Source organism: Micromys minutus (genome assembly GCF_963924665.1).
Source record: "Micromys minutus genome assembly, chromosome: 3".
Classification (NCBI taxonomy): domain Eukaryota; kingdom Metazoa; phylum Chordata; class Mammalia; order Rodentia; family Muridae; genus Micromys; species Micromys minutus.
In genome coordinates this window covers 102,193,904-102,201,403 of record NC_137972.1, presented here as the reverse complement: position 1 = coordinate 102,201,403, position 7,500 = coordinate 102,193,904, and positions in this window count along the sequence as shown.

Below are 7,500 nucleotides of genomic sequence, written 5' to 3'. Positions count from 1 at the left end.
AGATTTAGGGTTAGGTTTAGGTTTATTGTTAGATTTAGGATTTAGGGTCTAAGGTTTATGGTTTAGGATTGTTTAAGGTTTAGGGTGGATTAGGTTTAGGGTTTAGAGTCTAGTGTTATGGTTACGGTTAGGGTTAGGGTTAGGGTTAGGTTTAGGATTATTGTTAAGGTTAGGGTTAGGATTAGGTTTAGGGTTAGGGTTAGGGTTAGGGTTAGGGTTAGGGTTAGGGTTAGGGTTAGGGTTAGGGTTAGGGTTAAGGTTAGGGTTAGGATTAGGTTTAGGGTTAGGGTTAGGGTTAGGGTTAGGGTTAGGGTTAGGGTTAGGGTTAGGATTAGGGTTAGGGTTAGGGTTAGGGTAAGGGTTAGGGGTTAGGGTTAGGGTTATTTTTATTGTTAGGTTTAGGGTTTAGGGTTTAGTGTTTAGGGTTTAAGATTTAGGGTTTATGATTGTTTAAGATTTAGGTTGGTTTAGGTTAAGGGTTTAGGGTTTAGAGTTTAGGATTGTTTAAGGTTTTAGGTTTTTTAGGGTACAGTGTTTAGGGTTAAAAGTTTAGGGTTGTTTAGGGTTTAGTGTTTAGGGTTTAGGGTTGTTTAAGGTTTAGTGTTTAAGGTTTAGGTTTTAGGGTTGTTTTGGGTTTAGTGTTTAGTGTTGTTTAGGGTATAGTGTTAATAGTTTAGGGTTTAGGGTTATTTAGGGTTTAGTGTTTAAGGTTTAGGGTATAGGGTTGTTTAGGGTTTAGTGTTTAGGGTTGTTTATGGTTTAGTGATTAGGGTTGTTTAGGTTTGTTTAGAGGTTAGTGTTTAGGGTTATTCAGCGTTTATGATTTAGGGTTGTTCAGGGTTTAGGATTTATGGTTGTTCAGGGTTTAGGATTTAGGGATTAAGGTTAAGGGGTTAGGGTTAGGGTTAGGGTTAGGGTTAGGGTTAGGGTTAGCATTAGGGTTAGAGTTAGGGTTAGAGTTAGGGTTAGAGTTATGGTTATGTTTAGTGTTAGGATTAGGGTTAGGGTTAGGGTCAGGGTTAGGTTTAGGGTTAGGGTTAGGGTTAGGGTTAGGGTTAGGGTTAGATTTAGGGTCAGGTTTAGGTTTATTGTTAGATTTAGGTTTTACGGTTTAAGGTTTATGGTTTAGGATTGTTTAAGGTTTAGGGTGGATTAGGTTTAGGGTTTAGAGTTTAGTGTTATGGTTACGGTTAGTGTTAGGCTTAGGGTTAGGGTTAGGGTTAGGGTAATGGTTAGGGTTAGGGTTAGGGTTAGGGTTAGGGTAAGGGTTAGGGGTTAGTGTTAAGGTTAGGGTTAGGGTTAGGGTTAGGGTTAGGTTAGGGTTAGGGTTAGGGTTAGGGTTAGGGTTAGGGTTTAGTGTTAGTGTTAGGGTTAGGTTTATTATTAGGGGGTTAGGTTTAAGTTTAGGATGAGTGTTAGGGTTAGAATTAGAAATAGGGTTAGTGTTAGGATTAGGGTCAGGGTTAGGTTTAGGGTTAGGGTTAGGGTTAGGGTGAGGGTTAGGGTCAGGGAGGGTTTAGGGTTAGGGTTAGGGTTAGGGTAAGATTTAGGGTTAGGTTTAGGTTTATTGTTAGATTTAGGATTTAGGGTCTAAGGTTTATGGTTTAAGATTGTTTAAGGTTTAGGGTGGATTAGGTTTAGGGTTTAGAGTTTAGTGTTATGGTTACGGTTAGGGTTAGGGTTAGGGTTAGGGTTAGGATTAGGGTTAAGGTTAGGGTTAGGATTAGGTTTAGGTTTAGGGTTAGGGTTAGGGTTAGGGTTAGGGTTAGGGGTAGGGTTAGGGTTAAGATTAGGATTAGGGTTAGCGTTAGGGTAAGGGTTAGGGGTTAGGGTTAGGGTTATGGTTATTGTTAGGTTTAGGGTTTAGGGTTTAGTGTTTAGGGTTTAAGGTTTAGGGTTTAGGATTGTATAAGATTTAGGTTGGTTTAGGTTAAGGGTTTAGGGTTTAGAGTTTAGGATTGTTTAAGGTTTAGGGTTGTTTAGGGTATAGTGTTTAGGGTTAAAAGTTTAGGGTTGTTTTGGGTTTAGTGTGTAGTGTTGTTTAGGGTATAGTGTTAATGGTTTAGGGTTTAGGGTTATTTAGGGTTTAGTGTTTAAGGTTTAGGGTATAGGGTTGTTTAGGATTTAGTGTTTAGGGTTGTTTATGGTTTAGTGATTAGGGTTGTTTAGGGTTGTTTAGAGGTTAGTGTTTAGGGTTATTCAGGGTTTATGATTTAGGGTTGTTCAGGGTTTAGGATTTATGGTTGTTCAGGGTTTAGGATTTAGGGATTAAGCTTAAGGGGTTAGGGTTTGGGTTAGGGTTAGGGTTAGGGTTAGCATTAGGGTTAGAGTTAGGGTTAGAGTTAGGGTTATGGGGTTATGTTAGGCTTAAGGTTAGGGTTAGGGTTATGGGGTTAAGGTTAGGGTTGGGGTTAGGGTTAGGTTTAGGTTTAGGGTTAGGTTTAGGGTTATGGTTATTCTCAGATTTAAGGTTTAAATTTTAGGGTTTATGGTTTAAGGTTTAGGATTTAGGATTGTTTAAGTTTTAGGGTGGTTTAGGTTTAGGGTATAGGGTTTAGCGTTTAAGATTGTTTAATGTTTAGGGTTGTTTAGGTTTTAGCGTTTAGAGTTGTTTAGGGTTTTTTAGGGTTGTTTATGATTTACTGTTTAGGGTTGTTCAGGATTTATGATTTAGGATATTTTAAGGTTTAGGGTTTAAGGTTGTATAGTGTTTTGGGTTTAGGGTATAATGTTTAGTGTTAAGGGTTTAGGGTTGTTTAGGGTATAGTGTTAATGGTTTTAGGGATTAGGCTTGTTTAGTGTTTAGTGTTTAGGGTTTAGGGTTTAGGGTTTTTTAGCGTTTAGTGTTTATAGTTTAGGGTTTAGGGTGCTTTTGGAATTAGTGTTTAGGGTTTTTCGGGGTTTAGGGTTTAGGATTTAGGGTGTTAGGGTTAGTGTTAGGGTTAGGTTTAGGGTTAAGGTGAGGTTTAGGGTGAGGGTTAAGGTTAGGGTTAGGGTTAAGGTTAGTGTTAGTGTTAGGGTAAGGGATAGGGTTAGGGATAGGGTTAGGGTTAGGGTTAGGGTTAGGGTTAGGGTTAAGGTTAGGGTTAGGGTTTGGGTTAGGTTTAGGGGTTAGGGTTAGGGTTAGTGTTAGGGGTTAGGGGTTAGTGTTAGGGTTAGGGTTAGGGTTAGGGTTAGGGTTAGGGTTAGGTTTAGTGTTAGGGTTATTATTAGGGGGTTAGGTTTTAGTTTAGGATTAGTGTTAGGGTTAGAATTAGAAATAGGGTTAGTGTTAGGATTAGGGTCAGGGTTAGGTTTAGGGATATGGTTAGGGTTAGGGTTAAGGGTAGGGTTAGGGTTAGGGTTAGATTTAAAGTTTAGGGTTTAGTGTTAAGATTAGAGATAGTGTGAGGTTTAGGGTTAGGTTTAGAGTTAGGGTTAGGGATAGTGTTTGGGTTATGATTAGTGTTATTATTAGGGTTAGGGTTAGGGTCAGGTTTAGGTTTAGGGTTGGGTTAGGGTTAGGGTTAGATTTAGGGTTAGGTTTAGGTTTATTGTTAGATTTAGGGTTTAGGGTTTAAGGTTTAAGGTTTAGGATTGTTTAAGCTTTAGGGTAGAATAGGTTTAGGGTTTAGAGTTTAGTATTATGGTTACGGTTAGGGTTAGGGTTAGGGTTAGAGTTAGGGTTAGGGTTATTGTTAGGGTTAGGGTTAGGGTTAAGGTTAGGATTAATGTTAGGGTTAGGGTTATGGTTAGTGTTAGGATTAGGGTTAGGGTTAGGGTCAGGGTTAGGTTTAGGGTTAGGGATAGGGTTAGGGTTAGATTTAGGGTTAGGTTTAGGTATATTGTTAGATTTAGGGTTTAGGGTTTAAGGTTTATGGTTTAGGATTGTTTAAGGTTTAGGGTGGATTAGGTTTACGGTTTAGAGTTTAGTGTTATGGTTACGGTTAGGGTTAGGGTTAGGGATGGGGTTAGGGTTAGGGTTAGGGTTATGGTAAGGGTTAGGGTTAGGTTTAGGGTTAGGGTTATGGTAAAAGTTAGAAGGTTAGTGTTAGGGTTTGGGTTAGGGTTAGGGTTAGGTTTAGGGTTAGGTTAGGGTTAGGGATAGGGTTAGGGTTAGGGGTTAGGGTTAGTGTTAGGGTTAGGGTTATTATTAGGGTGTTAGGTTTAAGTTTAGGATTAGTGTTACGGTTAGAATTAGAAATAGGGTTAGTGTTAGGATTAGGGTCAGGGTTAGGTTTAGGGTTAGGGTTAGGGTTAGGGTTAGGGTTAAAGTCAGGGAGGGTTTAGGGTTAGGGTTAGGTTTAGGGTTAGATTTAGGGTTAGGTTTAGGTTTATTGTTAGATTTAGGATTTAGGGTCTAAGGTTTATGGTTTAGGATTGTTTAAGGTTTAGGGTGGATTAGGTTTAGGGTTTAGAGTTTAGTGTTATGGTTACGGTTAGGGTTAGGGTTAGGGTTAGGGTTAGGATTAGGGTTAAGGTTAGGGTTAGGATTAGGTTTAGGGTTAGGGTTAGGGTTAGGGTTAGGGTTAGGGTTAGGGTTAGGGTTAGGATTAGGGTTAGGATTAGGGTTAGGGTAAGGGTTAGGGGTTAGAGTTAGGGTTATGGTTATTGTTAGGTTTAGGGTTTAGGGTTTAGTGTTTAGGGTTTAGGGTTTAGGGTTTTTTAGCGTTTAGTGTTTATAGTTTAGGGTTTAGGGTGCTTTTGGAATTAGTGTTTAGGGTTTTTCGAGGCTTAAGGTTTAGGATTTAGGGTGTTAGGGTTAGTGTTAGGGTTAGGTTTAGGGTTAAGGTGAGGGTTAGGGTGAGGGTTAAGGTTAGGGTTAGGGTTAAGGTTAGTGTTAGTGTTAGGGTAAGGGTTAGGGTTAGGGATAGGGTTAGGGTTAGGGTTAGGGTTAAGGTTAGGGTTAGGGTTAGGGTTAGGGGTTAGGGTTAGGGTTAGTGTTAGGGGTTAGGGGTTAGTGTTAGGGTTAGGGTTAGGTTTAGGGTTAGGGTTAGGGTTAGGTTTAGTGTTAGGGTTATTATTAGGGGGTTAGGTTTTAGTTTAGGATTAGTGTTAGGGTTAGAATTCGAAATAGGGTTAGTGTTAGGATTAGGGTCAGGGTTAGTTTTAGGGATAGGGTTAGGGTTAAGGGTAGGGTTAGAGTTAGGGTTAGATTTAAAGTTTAGGGTTGAGTGTTAGGATTAGGGATAGTGTGAGTTTTAGGGTTAGGTTTAGGGTTAGGGTTAGGGTTAGTGTTTGGGTTATGATTAGTGTTAGGATTAGGGTTAGGGTTAGGGTCAGGTTTAGGTTTAGGGTTAGGGTTAGGGTTAGGGTTAGATTTAGGGTTAGGTTTAGGTTTATTGTTAGATTTAAGGTTTAGGGTTTAAGGTTTATGGTTTAGGATTGTTTAAGGTTTAGGGTGGATTAGGTTTAGGGTTTAGAGTTTAGTATTATGGTTACGGTTATGGTTAGGGTTAGGGTTAGAGTTAGGGTTAGGGTTAGGGTTAGGGTTAGGGTTAGGGTTAAGGTTAGGGTTAGTGTTAGAGTTAGGGTTATGGTTAGTGTTAGGATTAGGGTTAGGGTTAGGGTCAGGTTTAGGTTTAGGGTTAGGGATAGGGTTAGGGTCAGATTTAGGGTTAGGTTTAGGTTTATTGTTAGATTTAGGGTTTAGGGTTTAAGGTTTATGGTTTAGGATTGTTCAAGGTTTAGGGTGGATTAGGTTTAGGGTTTAGAGTTTAGTGTTATGGTTACGGTTAGTGTTAGGGTTAGGGATGGGATTAGGGTTAGGGTTAGGGTTAGGGTTAGGGTTAGGGTAATGGTTAGGGTTAGGGTTAGGGTTAGGGTAAGGGTTAGGGGTCAGTGTTAGGGTTAGGGTTAGGGTTAGGGTTAGGGTTAGGTTAGGGTTAGGGTTAGGGTTAGGGTTAGGGTTAGGTTAGGGTTAGGGTTAGGGTTATGGTAAAGGTTAGGGTTAGGGTTAGGGTTAGAATAAAAGTTAGGGGATTAGTGTTAGGGTTTGTGTTAGGGTTAGGGTTAGGGTTAGGGTTAGGGTTAGGTTAGGGTTAGGGTTAGGTTTAGGGTTAGGGTTAGGGTTTAGGGTTAGTTTTAGGGTTAGGGTTAGGGTTAGGGGGTTAGGGTTAAGTTTAGGATTAGTGTTAGGGTTAGAATTAGAAATAGGTTTAGTGTTAGGATTAGGGTCAGGGTTAGGTTTAGGGTTAGGGTTAGGGTTAGGGTTACGGTTAGGGTCAGAGAGGGTTTAGGGTTAGGGTTAGATTTAGGGTTAGGTTTAGGTTTAATGTTAGATTTAGGGTTTAGGGTCTACGGTTTATGGTTTAGGATTGTTTAAGGTTTAGGGTGGATTAGGTTTAGGGTTTAGAGTTTAGTGTTATGGTTACGGTTAGGGTTAGGGTTAGGGTTAGGGTTAGGGTTAGGATTAGGGTTAAGGTTAGGGTTAGGGTTAGGTTTAGGTTTAGGGTTAGGGTTAGGGTTATGGTTAGGGTTAGGGCTAGGGTTAGGTTTAGATTTAGGATTAGGGTTAAGGTTTGGGTAAGGGTTAGGGGTTAGGGTTAGGGTAAGGGTTAAGGTTAGGGTTAGGGTTAAGGTTAGGGTTAGGGTTAGGGTTAGGGTTAGGGTTAGGGTTAGGGTTAGGGTAAGTTTAGGGTTAGGGTTAGGGTTAGGGTTAGGGGTTAGGGTTAGTGTTAGGGTTAGGGTTATATTAGGTGGTTAGGTTTAAGTTTAGGATTAGTGTTAGGGTTAGAATTAGAAATAGGGTTAGTGTTAGGATTAGGGTCAGGGTTAGGTTTAGGGTTAGGGTTAGGGTTAGGGTTAGGGTTAAAGTCAGGGAGGGTTTAGGGTTAGGGTTAGGGTTAGGGTTAGATTTAGGGTTAGGTTTAGGTTTATTGTTAGATTTAGGATTTAGGGTCTAAGGTTTATGGTTTAGGATTGTTTAAGGTTTAGGGTGGATTAGGTTTAGGGTTTAGAGTTTAGTGTTATGGTTACGGTTAGGGTTAGGGTTAGGGTTAGGGTTAGGATTAGGATTAAGGTTAGGGTTAGGATTAGGTTTAGGGTTAGGGTTAGGGTTAGGGTTAGGGTTATGGTTAGGATTAGGGTTAGGGTTAGGGTTAGGGTAAGGGTTAGGGGTTAGGGTTAGGGTTATGTTTATTGTTAGGTTTAGGGTTTAGGGTTTAGTGTTTAGGGTTTAAGGTTTAGGGTTTAGGAATGTTTAAGGTTTAGGGTGGTTTAGGTTAAGGGTTTAGGGTTTAGAGTTTAGGATTGTTTAAGGTTTAGGGTTGTTAAGGGTATAGAGTTTAGGGTTAAAAGTTTAGGGTTGTTTAGGGATTAGTGTTTAGGGTTTAGGGTTGTTTAAGGTTTAGTGTTTAAGGTTTAGGTTTTAGGGTTGTTTTGGGTTTAGTGTTTAGTGTTTTTTAGGGTATAGTGTTAATGGTTTAGGGTTTAGGGTTATTTAGGGTTTAGTGTTCAAGGTTTAAGGTATAGGGTTGTTTAGGGTTTAGTGTTTAGGGTTGTTTATGGTTTAGTGATTAG